This window comes from Kogia breviceps, chromosome 3, assembly GCF_026419965.1.
Source record: "Kogia breviceps isolate mKogBre1 chromosome 3, mKogBre1 haplotype 1, whole genome shotgun sequence".
Taxonomy (NCBI): Eukaryota; Metazoa; Chordata; class Mammalia; order Artiodactyla; family Physeteridae; genus Kogia; species Kogia breviceps.
The window spans coordinates 52,935,131-52,949,520 of record NC_081312.1 but is presented as its reverse complement, the minus strand read 5'-3'; the positions used below and the strand labels follow the sequence as shown (position 1 = coordinate 52,949,520).

At 33.9% G+C, this 14,390-nt stretch overlaps 1 protein-coding gene across 2 annotated transcripts in view; it reads right to left on the bottom strand.

Annotated features, from left to right (window-relative positions):
* MDGA2 (MAM domain containing glycosylphosphatidylinositol anchor 2) overlaps positions 1-14,390 on the bottom strand; it is an 819,485-nt gene that overhangs the window by 632,351 nt on the left and 172,744 nt on the right. The gene's annotated exons all lie outside the window — the stretch shown is intronic.

Here is a 14,390-nt window from a genome sequence, read left to right as displayed (position 1 = left end):
CAGGCTTCCACAAATAAAATGTTTATGGTGTTATTATATTTCCAGTGAATAGTGAATGAAATGCTTTTTATTCAAGGTAATGTAGCAAGTTATATTGGGGAACGGGAAATAAAAAATGCTATTGTTTTGCCTTTAAGTTTGTAAAAGTAACATATCAAAACTAATGATAATCCAGAAAAGGAAAAATATATAATCCCATTATTCCAACACAATGATTCTATTACAGTTTATTCAGCTTTGAGCTATGCCTATATGTATCCTTTAGCTGTAAAATATGTAGCCATAGTAATAGCATAATTTTAGTTTTTAGTTTTTTTCACTTAACATTTATCTCATATGCTTTTCCATATTTTAATGCCATTAGTAATGGTTGCACATTATTCCATCAAACAGCTACCCTATAACTGTTTAACTAAAATATCTAAGATTTTTAAAAAGTGGAATGATGACTTAAAGCAACTGAAATTCCTTGATAATTTGTAACTCTGTGTCACAATATCATTCACATTTTTGTGTCTGTCAGTTGCTCAGATTTTCATCCTTTTTTCTTGATGCTTATACCATGGCCCGCTTAATTTTAGGGATACTGAAGTCATAAAGCTTAAATGAATTCTTATGTCTGCCAGAAAATATAAGGTAGAGCTAAATTTTAGAACATAGAACACTTAATTCTTATGGTATATGTGTCATTTCTGCCATACACTTATCAAGTGCTTACTTTGTGAGACTTACTATACTAGTCACCGGATGACAAAATACTTTGTAAGACAAAACCCTTCTCAATACACATAAGTAATTTATTCCCCAAAAGTAAGGCACTGGACTGTTTGATAGTTATGCAGCCATGATGAGGCAGGCTAGGTTCAGTTAATGCCAGTGGTTGTTAAGGACGGGACAGTTAGAGCGGCTTTAGTACATTAGCAGGTCATGGCCCAGAAATGGTGGCAGGCAAGGTTTGAGGAACCTGATCAATCATCCGGGAGGAGTATAGAGAGAAGAGCTGTCGGGAGGCTCTCCTTATCTCATCAGCTGGGCAACTTTAAAAGCCTGTGTCTCCATTTCCTCATCTGGAAATAATTTTAATAATACCTACTTCTTTGAATGGTTATGAGATTCAGTGAAGTTGCACCTGTTATATCCATCAGCCATGGATATAACAACTCTCTCTTGTTTTATATTTTGTTTTAATGTCAGATTTAGGCCTTACAAATGCCCAAAGAAAACGTCAATGTACTCCAAAACAATTTTTGAGAGAGCAAGGACTTTAATATTTTAAAATAAACCTCTCTGAAACCAAAGGTAGAAATCAAAAAGAAAAGCACCAACAGACTTGACTACATTGATATTAACCTCTTTTAAATGTGAAAAAGCATCATGAAGAAAGTTAAAAGGCAAAGGACAAACTGCAGGGGGATTTGTAGTATAGGGTCAAAGGGTTAATATCATTATATGTAAAAAAACTTACAAAGCAAATTTCTAAAAATGAATACTCCATGATGGGACTGGATATGTGTTTCAGGAAGCTCATTTTGAGAAGAGTGTGAATAAGGGGAGAAGGAAGGCAAGGCTGGAGGCATGAAAAGTACTGTGATAGTCCACAGGAGAAAGGAATGAGGACCTGAACTAAAAGCAGTGGCCTCAGGGTAGAAAAGAGAGAAAGGCAGAGCTTCAGGAGACATCGGGGAGATCAAATTTACAGTGACTAATTAAACATATAAGGAAACTTTCCAAATGGTGCAGGAATGAGGGCAAAGGATGAACCTAGAACAGGTATGTTATCAGAAATTTTTAATTTTATTCCCTGCTTATGGAGGCTTTGTATACTTGCTCTCTACCTGAAATGTCTTTTCTTCCATTAACAAGAAAAAGCTCATCATTAAAACTCAGTCCAACATCAAAAAATTAAATTAAATTAAAATTCCAATAGAAAAATGGACAAGCTTCAAGGACAAAATTAATTTTTTTTAAACTTTGGCTAAAAAGCATAGACAAAATGTTTAATCTGAGTAATGAATATCCATGAATATAAAAACTTGCAAATTGTCAAAAGTATAAAAATATGCACATGTATATAAAATCTAGTGTCGGACATGGGGAAAGAGGTAATCATACTTGCTAGGAGGATAAAATGTTAAAAAATTACCTGGAGCACAATTTGTCAAAATATAACAAAGCTCTTGAAAACAACTATAAAACTTAATCTTGAATATCCTAAACAATAAAATAAAGATATTCATGAAGGTTTAAATATAAAGGTAATATACTTAGAACATTCTGTATTAGAAAAATTTTAAGATATTATTAATGCTTACTGATAAGGGATTACTTAATAAAACAGCATATATATTAACTGAATCTAATCTTATAAACAGTTATTGATTTATAAAGATATAAACATATTCTTAGGTGAAGAAAAGAAATTAGAAAACATACATGGTAGGACCTGACTTTTTTAATGGGTAAATTCTATATTGTGCCTAGAAGAGATCTGAAGGACATAGAATTTATCATTTAACATGAGACTATATATTTTTAAATTACCTTCTTTTCCCTAATTAATGTTTTATAAATTTTCAATAACAAATGTGGACAGCTGCATATGGTTTTGTAATGGGGAAAATCTGATAGAAGGTGTAATAACATGACCTTTGGACACAGTCAAATCAGTTATGGAGAGCCAGTTCTGCCAACAATCAGTCTCTTTAACACTCTGTTTTTTAAGTCTAATAATGGCATCCACATTACCAAGTCACACATATTAAATTAAATAATACATGTAAAGTGCTTGATACAATGACTGCCATGAGGTGAGTACTCAAATATTTGTTCAGTCTTTTGACATTTGATTTGAATGCACTTTAAGCTTCTGGATGTTAGGAAACATGTTTTTAATTTTAATACCCCTGGAACCTATAATATTACCAAGTACAAAATGAAATTTTGTGAAAATTGTACAATGGAAGGAAGAATGAAGGCATAATATGAAAAGCGTGCTCCTACTATGATTAATATCTCAACCACAGTCCATACCTGATTCTTTTGATTTTTCAGGTCCTTAACCAAGTTTTCATTTATGACCCTAACTCTGACTTTTTGTTCCACAGGGCTTTTGTCTTTACCTGATTTAAATAATTATTGGCTCTCAACTTTGATTTCTACCTTGGACTTTATTTTTGTACACCGAATTTTATATGATAGTTGACTAATGTTCTTCCACTATAGCAATTTCTGTTTTTCTGTACAAATCCTTTGTCTGAGATATGAGAATGATATTCATTCATTTATGTAAAGAGAGAGCAATCCTCATAGCTTCTATGTGTAAGAGGATCTTGCCTGGCTCTATCAAAAACCATCCATGGTTATTCATTTCAAATATGGAGTATGTACATGTCAGTCCCAAACGCCCTAACTATCCCGCCCCCTCACCCATCCCCCCTGGTAATCATAAGTTTGTTCTCTGTATAGCACAGGGAACTCTGATCAATATTCTGTAACAACATAATTGGGAAAAGAATTGGAAAAAGAATAGATACATGTATATGTATAACTGAAGCACTTTGTTGTACACCTGAAGCTAATACAACATTGTTAATCAACTGTACTCCACTATAAAATAAAAAGTTAAAAGAAAAAGAAATCATCCATGATATTCCACAGATACTCACACATACATGTAGTACCAAGAACCCTGACAGATCATCCAGACAATCTCTTTCTTTTAAAGAGGACAAAACTTTGTCCCTGAAGATCAAGGCATATCTGTCCATGGTTAAATAGCTAAATAGTAAGAGGACTGAGTTCAGGCCTCCATATTCCCAGGCTACTGCCCTTCCCACGACATCCTGTGGCTTTTAAGTTACTTAAAAATAAATTCAATGCTGCTGAAACAGATTGCTTTTGTTTTTAAAAAGGACAACATTTCTGGTATTTTAGTTCACGATGCCTAAGGCAAAACTCAACCCTACATATTTTTTCTGAAGAAAATATAACTCAGTTCAACTTAAATAGTTGCAGTTGACTGGGTAGAAATTTTGTTTTCCATATGCTAAATCTACCAAACTTCAGGGCTGAACTTTCTATCTTTCAAAACACAGACATATTGCATGTATTCTAGATGGACACATTGGTGGCCAAAACAAAGATAGTTATGCAGTATCAAATAATGTTTTCAGTGGTACTTTTGCTGAAATGCAATTATATTTACAAATATCATTTTACATATGTTTTCATATCCAAGGACAGTACCTCTCTAGCAACAATGAATTCAAATGACCCTTCTCTGATAGAGAATACACTGAGAAAAATCTCTTGTGAGTTAGGAATTCAGTGGAGGATATTTTACCAGTGGATGACAGAGCATGCTAAATGGATGAGGAAAAGACGCGGCTTTGAATTGTTGGAGATATTTTGACATCTTAAAGCCTTTGAAATGGCAGCTAATTTCCAGAGAACGTCACCTTTGGCTCTTTAGGCAAGTCAGATTTGGCTGTAGTTCCCTGTACTCGTAGGCTCCATCAAAAGGAAATAGCCATCATGCTCACTTTAAAACAATTATTTTTTAGAGTAACAGTCATAGCCTCTTTATTGTAACGATCTGATAAACATGATAATTTTTTCTCAATTAAACTGAATTTGCAAGGTGCACTGCATATAGGCATAATAATTATCCTAATTATGAGTCAAATAGATGAATATTAGATGTTGATATAAACTCAGAAATACTTCAAAATCGATTAACAGCTTCCCTATTGAGATATAGAGTAGAATGACGATTCAAACGATAACATGCAATGCTAAACATAATTCTTTATTTTTCAAATGAGGTTTGCATCGATTCAAAATCTAGGTCCTACAGTAAGGTAAGGTACACACTGGCAACACTTTTCATGCTGTTGTCTACAGACTCAAAGCTGCAAACCATGCGATCTATTGAAGGATCTCCTGCCTCCTCTTGGCATCTAATTTTCATTACAGGCTTATACCCTATAAGCAATTATTGTCCTGTACATAGGACATAAAAATTTTAAATGATGTAAACATTACCTTTGGTGAAATGTGCTTCTAAATAACCGCCAGTAAACATTCACTCAATCTCACAAGGAAAAATATTCACACAGTACAAGAAGCAAGTGATTCCAGATAGTAATTATTCATAACATGTCCTATATTCCTTCTCCCAGTGATGTACCACGCCCCCAGCTAACCACACAAAAATCTGAGTCATCTTTTCACCACTAGTTTATAGCTTCCAGTTTCTAGTCTCTCTCAAATCGAAACACATCTGCTCCATCTCTACTTGCCAATTGTTCAGGTTCACATCTTATCTTCCAAAGGTTATGCAATAAAATCCTTTCTGTTCTCTCTCCCTCCAGCTTCATCCCTTTCAAATCGTTTATGCTAAACTAGGCATAAAGATTTTTAAAACATGGTTCCTTTACATAAAAAAGCATAAAATTTTAATCATTTAGAAATTATCTCATACCTAATGCCCTTCCCTCCTTAATATTTACTTAAAAGCTTCTAATAGACAGCTCTTTAAAAATCAGCCATACTTTAGCACATATAAAATTAATGCATAAATACACATACAAAATAAAACACTTCCAAAGAGAAGGACCTAACATATTAGGGTCTATGAACTGCATGAATTGAACTAAAATTGTTTCTAGTGGTATTTAAGCTTAAATATTGGGTGACTATTTTAATATGTCAAATGAATTTTTCCCATCACACATCTTTTAAATCTGAGAAGCAATATTTCTAAGAAAATGATGCCTTTAATTTATCTATGATAAAATGATATTTGATAATAGCACTAACATTTAGTTCCTAATTTATTTTACTACTTGGTAAAAATGATTATAAGAATTAACATTTCAAGCAACAAGTAATAATAATCCAAGATTTTTTATCAAAAGAATATAGTTTGGATGGTTAGTATGACATTTATATTATGAAAAAGAAAAAATACTATTTTCTCACCTTTTTTTCAAAATGATAAAGATGCAGTTAAGGTTTTAACTATCATTCACAGAACAGGAAGGAATAGATAAACTTAGTCCACCGGCACTAAACCTGAACAAACACTGTGCCTTCTGAAACCTAGTATTGAAGACAAACTAGGAAAGGGAAGATTGTGGGGTTTTTTTTTGCCCAAATAGGAATCTTTAAGAAGAATGGGATGCTGTAAATTCTCCTGTAGTAATTAGGACAACGTGGTATTGTAAAAATTCTCACACTATAGGTTGATTATATGATTCATTTTTACACTGATAGGGAGAAGCACCCTAGAGAATTGTTCCAACAGTTATAATTATCTTGCTATTATCATGGTAATCTCATATTGTTTGAGAAAAGAAATGGATAAAGAAGGGAGGAAAAAACCCTGAGATATTAGAAGTCTTTATATAAGAACATTCTAACACTTGAAAACTACTAATATCCCTAAAAGGTACATAAGTAGTGGCACTGCCATTGCAAACATAAGGAGGTCCAATTCCTTGCTTAAGCTAATGTGATACTAGGAAAAGATATTAGCCTTATTCTCCTACTCTTTTACTCCCTTTGCCACATAGAAAGTGGTAAGTGTAGGAGATCTGTCTTGGCAAAGAGCCAGTACTATTTCCAGTGTGCAGAAAAGAGTTCCCACTTAGAAACTTTAAAATCAACATGTACCTGAATAGACTATCAGATTTTTTTGACAAAATTTACATGATGCACCAGTTTACAGGATATGGTTGCCCATGATGCAAAATAAGGTTTATAGATGCAAGGTATCTTGTCCACCATATTAATAGCCAATAGGAAGGAGTTCTAACAGACACTAATATCCTGAACTTTCAGGGTAATGTTTCCTCTGTGCCTTGAGTGTAAAATACCTGTTTCAAAAATACCCAGTCTTTACACACAGAGAAAAATAATCAAATTATTCCAATGTTATATAATCACTTAAGTCCTTTTTATTATCAGATAAAGCACATAAAAGAGAAGTGATGTTTTCCTTAGTTTCTCCATCTTAGGTAGAAGGCCTTCAAAGACAGAGAAACATTTATGGCTTTGAAAGTATATTTGACTTAGTAATTTCTCAATAAAAATATCACATCAGGGTTCTTTCTCCAATGCTGAAAATTAAAACATCACAGAGAAAAAAATTCAGAGCTTTCACTTGAATTAGCATGGATTATTTCTGAAAAACAAAGAGAATATATCTACTGTATACTGTGTATGAGGAACTATATAAACTATTAGAAATGAACGGTTAAGAACATATAATGATATTGTTACCCCACATTTTCACGTTAAAGATATACAAGGACTATAATATAGGAGTAGGCCTTATTTGACATATTTTTAGTAACATATTGCAGTGAATTAACAGACTCTGTAGGTTGAACTTAGATTTTCCAGTTAGAATTTATCATGGGGTTACAATAGTGAGTGTAGTGTAGCTCCATAGGTAGCTCTTAGAGGCATTATAATTTCTAGGTGAAGAGCAAAAAAGGGAAGCTGTAGCTCTGGAAGCTTTGAATCCAGGTATGGAAGAAAACTATACTGTCTCAGGAATAACACTCATTTAAGAAGAGGGGAACAGAGGGAAGTTTCCCTAAGATAAAAAAGGCTCTGAAGAATTACAAAGTTTCTGCTATAGGACTTACAAAACAGCATTTTGAATGATACAGGACACAAAAAAATTCCTTACCAATACTTTTCATTTTCATATTGGGAGTGGTATGGTATATTGGAAGGAAAACTGGACTGGAAATTAGTCCCAGGTCTTAATAAAAGTATAACATGGAATATATTGGCTATCTCTTTCACTGGACCTCAGCTTCCTCATTTGGCACAGAGAGCACTGGACTACAGTTCACTCCAACTCTGAAAAATGTAAACATCTCTAATTTTTAAATGTAAAATAATGCTAATTTGTTTTACAAAACTTAATTTGAATCTAAGTTTCTAGATTGTGAAACAAGAAAAAGATATATCATGATATCCTTCTCTTCATTCTCCTTTTATTCATTCATTCTTTCACTCAATACTATTGACTACCTGCTAATGATCATTCTAACTTCTATATTGATAGACTATAGGAAGCAAAGTGGTATTGGGAGATCTATTAGGAGGCTATAGTAATACTCTGGGCTTGTACCACGATGTTATTAGCAGAGGTCGTGAGAAAGCAGTCAGATTTTAGATATATTCTGAAGGTAGAGCCAAGAAGGTTTGCTGAAGAATGGGATGTGGGATAATGAAAAAAAGAGAGTATTACTGCATTTTCTCTTTCTGCAATCCCAACTCTTCCTATTTTAAAGACATTTCTTTTTCCTTTCCAAATTTACAATACAATGACTATTATTTTACAATATTGAACTGGTACTTCATGGAATACTTTCAAGTTTTCAAAAATAAAAAATATTCACATTTTATAAAGTGTTTCACTTATATTTCTTTCAGATCATGGCAATTATAACTATGGGAACACCATTTTGAGTGCTTTTATTGACCCCCATCTTTCCCTTTCCACAATTCTAAAACACCTCTCAAGTGTTTTTTTAAAAGGTACTAACATATTACTGCTATTCCATATCACATTTACTTTCAATGACCACATATTCTATATGTTCCATGTTGTTCTCCCTCCTCCCTTATACCTATTGGCCTGCCTTTGTCAATCTTTCAATCAGAAACACTGATGAGCAAGAGTCTTCCTCAAACAGACACACACAATCACCATAATTATGATCACTGCAGCTGCTTTTTCCATTTCTTGTCACTCTTCCCGCCCCGTCATTCTCATGTCCAAAGCTGACCTCTAATGTTGACAGGTTCCAATTTTAAGAATCATTCTCATTATCTGAGAGCTCACATTTCAAACATTTACCCCGGAGAACTGCTCTAAATCTTGTCTCACACAGCATAGAGGTCCACCATGTATGTACAGAGAAGTACAGATGGTTACAGACAAAGCTGAGAGCTCATGAGTGCATCACAGCCATCAAAATAACAGTGGCTTTCCATCTGTTAACATATTCACATTTACCTCATTTTCTCACAAGTACTTCTCTTTACTTTCCACTCACACTGGCAAATCTCAGCAGACAGTGAGTGGCTGGCATCTATTTTCATGCTTTAGTAGTTCTTGAGTCTCCGTTTTCTAAACAGTGTGATATTATAAAGACAAGTGCCAAAAGCGTATTCTAGCCCCCTAGAAGCATTTGAGTATTCTCACTCCTCAGCAATTTTTAGTTTCACTGCTCAGTATTGGTGACAAAGGTACCTTTCCTGTCCACTGGTGTCATAACCCTTGAGATATAAATTTTCTCTAACCAGCAGTTTTCAAAACAAATTTTGTCTAATTACTTTAATAAAAGAAATTCAAGGAGAATTGAGGGGGAGAAAACTCCAAATGAAGACTATATGGCTACATAGATTTATTGCTTTACAATAGTTTTTGAGTTATCTATTGCTTTTAACAAAAATTCAGCTTTGCTAAAAAAAAAAAAGCTGAAATATCAAGCCATATCATAATTATTATACAGAAATTATGGACCAGGAATTATAAATAAATATATATTTATATGTTTCCAAAGCATTTATTTTCAAAAACACAATGAATGTTGGTTTTAAGTTTTCATATTTCATACAATTTATACAGTTTCATACAATTATAGGGAAATATTTCATATGGTTGTGAAGTAAAGTACATTTAAGTCTATCAAATAGAGCAGCTTCCGCCTCTCCCAGCTGTACCGCTTAGCAGGTGGGATCTTAGTTCCCCGATCAGGGATTGAACCCATGCACCCTGCAGTGGAAGTGCAGAGTCTTAACCACTGGACTACCAGGGAAGTCCCAAACAGAGCAGCTTTTAATGGTACCTGGTTAATTAGAAAGAAACGTAATTCATATATTAGTGCTTTATGATAGATTTGTCCAAAACTTGCAGAGACGTTTGTTCATTTTAAGGAGGGTTTGATAACAAAGTTTTCTTCAAAGTGCCAATAGATGCAACACTATCCGTTAATTTTGTTCTCCTGCTTGGTGTTAACATTTTGGAGATTTCCACAGTCCAAAATAGCTCTTCAAATTGACATGTGGATGTCAAAGTAGCACTGAATTTTTTTTTCCTTTATTACTCTTATGTGTAAATGTGTTTGAGAAGGTTTATGCATTCATCATCAATTCACAACATTAGAAACACAAAAGTCTTTACACTTACAATATGCTATGAAAAATAACTACTCAGTTTGAATGATTGCTAATTTCTTCTCATTCATCTCTTCCTAAGCCAAACCTCGAGAAAGCAAACAGTATCACAGACCCTATTCAAAACAAAGAATGTAAGTGCCTTATGCAACACTGCCTTATTCAATCTCCCTGACAGATGTTCATGTACAGCAACAGATCCCAAAACAAAATACAGTAGATCACATTCAGTCCGATACAAGGCTAGACCATCTAGGTCTGACTTTAAGGAGATTTAGCATTTTTCCATAACAAGGAATATGGGCAGTATATTACCAAAACTTACACCTTCAGTAGGTTACTAAATATTTCTGAACCTTAGTTTCTTCATCCATGAAACAAAAATTATAAAACATAATCGACAGAGTTGTATGGGTTGAATGAAATAAGGTTAAGTGAAAGGGTGTAGTATGGAGAAGGCTCACAGTAAATGAGAACTTTTATTATCACTTCATGGCTGTTCATATTCACATGTTCCTAGCCCTTTGGCTCCATTATTATGTCTTCTAAACGCCCGCTTCACTGAATAGAATGGAAAAGAATATCAGATAATTATTTGAGCCTAATATTGCTTACTGTCACTTTTAAAATTTACTTGGGGGCTTCCCTGGTGGCACAGTGGTTGAGAGTCCGCCTGCCAATGCAGGGGACACGGGTTCGTGTCCCGGTCCGGGAGGATCCCACATGCCACGGAGCAGGCCCGTGAGCCATGGCCGCTGAGCCTGTGAGTCCGGAGCCTGTGCTCCGCAACGGGAAAGGCCACAACAGTGAGAGGCTCGCATACCGCAAAAAAATAAAAAATATATTTGGTAGCTTATTTCTAAATTTGGAAGCTGTACCACAAATAGAAAATGTAACCCTTTACTTGCTCTTTCATAAATCTGGATTGATTGATAATTAACCTTTCTTCCTAGCATTTCCAAGATTTCCTCTTTCACTCAGTTTTGGCAATACCTCAAAAATGTCCATTATAAAAGTCTAATTCGCACTATATTTTGAAAACTGAATTAGATTTTAAATGATCACTTATTTTCATATATCATGCAAGGATTTTCTTATCCATGGAGCATTGTTACAACAAGAAAGTAAAATTATTGGTGAGTTAGGAATGTCTGTTTGAATCAGGCTGTCTTCTATCACCTTGTAGGAATAATTTAATTCTATAGAGCCCTGGGGGCTCTCTGGGCTGTCTCCTAATCCAGGCCACTCATTCTCTACCCTGGTTACATCTTTGTGCATTCTAAGTATAAGTGGATATTTTAGAGAATTCAGTCACCTTATGAGCTGTCTCGTCAGTCAGGAGTATGGGCTGACATGTGAGATTTCAAAACAAGACAGAGTGTACTTAGGCCAGAGAAGGAATAAAACCCTTTAAACTTCAAAACTTCAGTAAGTAAATCTCTCTACAAAGCCAACTTTTGCAAAGCAAGAGAAATAAGCTGACTAGTTCCCCCTCCCAATGAAGCAACTGGCCTGTGCATTTTGTTCATAGATCAAATTCAAGGAAATCATTATGCTCTTAATATTTTGCCTCCTATAGTTCTACTATTTTACATGTGTGCTTTGTGACTGATTTAAAGACATTCTAACAATGCATCATGAAAAAACATGCCACTCTTTTTATAAGGTTAAAACAATTAACATAAAAGAGTTTTAAGGCATATATATTAGTGAATTAAAACTATATGAAAAAGAATAAGAGACAAATGAACACAGAAAAGGAATGAAATGAGGGAGAAGCACATAACTAAAAGTAGGTCACGGTCAAGGTCCCAGTTTTCATTTTCAGTATGGTTAGTGAGTGATTATTAGAGATTTATAAGCAAATAAGAAAGTTAGTAAACAATAAATAAATGCATGGAACAGTACTGAAAGTATGTAATTAATAAAGGATGATTATGAATCCACTTCTGCACAACACAAGTTGACTAGGAAAACTAAATTTTAAAATTTCCATGAAAAACACACATCATAATCAGCTGAAATGGACAAATGACTATAGTATCTCCTTTTAGCTAATAAGAGGTGTCCCTCATATAAAGCATAAGACAAAGTTATGATCTGATAAGTGACCAAACAATCTAATTAGGAAATGTGGTTCTTGGTAATTATTCTGATGTAGGTTTAGCTAAAATTATATCTAGAGATGTGGACTATTGAAGTTCCTTGTTATGCTATAATGATTTTGAGGACTGATGGGATTTAAAACTACAAATGGTTAAAGAGAAACTAGCATTTCCGTGACAGCTATAAAAATTTAGGACTATAACCTTAACAAGAACTAGCATTTAGAAAACTAAATCACATTTTTAAATGTTTTTCTTTTCAAATTTATAAATGGAGTTCATTAAATAATGTTTTAATATTGAATTCATGATAATTTTTTCTTGGTGTATCTTTAAGGATTCATCTATTTACTAAATTGAACAAGCCTTGTAGTTTATGCTTCATCCTTGAACATCTTACCCAAAGAACTGACAGCTAACTAACTGTTGACAAGAATAGACAAGACATTTCCTAAATGCTACTTTTTTGGTTAACATTTTAACTCTCTGCTCCCATCTATTTGGTGAAGGTAACAGTGGTCTACGAAATGCCTAAACCGTCAGAACAAGAGAGGCACACAACACTGATAATCCAAACAGCATTTTACATATATAAAATTGGCATAATTGTTAAATTTTCAAGTTTTTTAATGCCATTTATACAATAAAAATTCTGTGAGCTTTCAGAACAGCTACCATCTCCTCCTTATAAAGGGAAAAATGAGGCAACAAATGGAATACTGCCAAAGTCATATAAATGCTCAATGAAAGAGCTGGGTAGCACTTGGTACTCTCCACATCTTATCAAATTTCAATATGTGTCCAGCTCTCTTTTTCTCCATGGGATAGGTTTTTCTTTCTTACATAGCTCAAGCTAATCCTCAGCATTCCTTTACAACTCAGTGGGTTACTTTCTGAAAACTATGCAACTTTCAAGATCAGAAATTACTCAGCAGTTTTCACACTCTTACACTCTTTTGTGGCAGGCTGTTTTCTAAAGGGATTCTAACAAAGAATGACTATGTGCACCTACTTTTAATTTGGAAAATGAAAATGTGACAGTGATGGCTGCTTTAATGAGAGATGATATTGTCAACACCAGAATAAAACCTATTCCCCAAACAAACGCCTACAACAATGAGACTAGTGAGCCTTTTTGCTCATAAACTGTGTAGAAATTGCCACTCTTGGGGTTAGCTCATATGAAATGTTTTTGAATTTTAGTTTTCTTTTGGTTGTTGTTATTTAAATAAAATCACTTTACTACTTGCAGAAAAGTTGAACCCTACTGACTACCCTAACGATAGTGAGCGTATATAGAGGAATCATCTTCAGTAATTTGAAGACATTTCATTTAAAGCAAATACTATTAGAAGCTAAAGAAATGAAAAAGTTGTGAAAAATAATTTTATTCTGAATACATTTCAAGAAAATAAGCTGTTTTCTGATAACTGGTGATGGACAGCATCATATAATACATCTCTGAGGATCAAATGAAGACTCATTTTGAAACCAAATCAGATAGTGTAGTTTGTCTCCTCTACACAGACCACATTAACTTAATAATTGCTGAATCTCACTTTCACAATGTTATACATATTTGTGGGAATAAAAAAGAGATGCTAAAAAAGCTATATTAGAAGCAACACTGAAAGTATTAAATTGTAGAATTTTAAGCAAAGGGAAATATGGCATAAGAATTACAAAGGAGAAAACCTTGAAAATCTAAAAACATGAATGAAGTGATAAGGAAGAATATTAGATTAGATGTAATAAGCAAAATGGTCACTTTGTTATGGTGGACTCAGGAGAATCCCCTCCAAGTGTCCTATGATCAGGTCCTACTCTGACAGAATGGTTCCCCTTCTTATAGGAATTAGATGGTTAGGACCAGTGCAGGTATCACTTCTAGAGACAAGCTGTATATATGCACTATGTGAGAAGAATGTTTCACAGGATCTGTGACAAGAATCCTGTTAAAAGTCCTTTTGTTTCAGAAACTATTCGTTACCTGTGTTTTATTTGTCTGTTGAAGAACTAGGAGAATTTGGCCTTGGTATTCTGACAATAGGTAGATTTATAGACACACGGGTAGCTAAACAA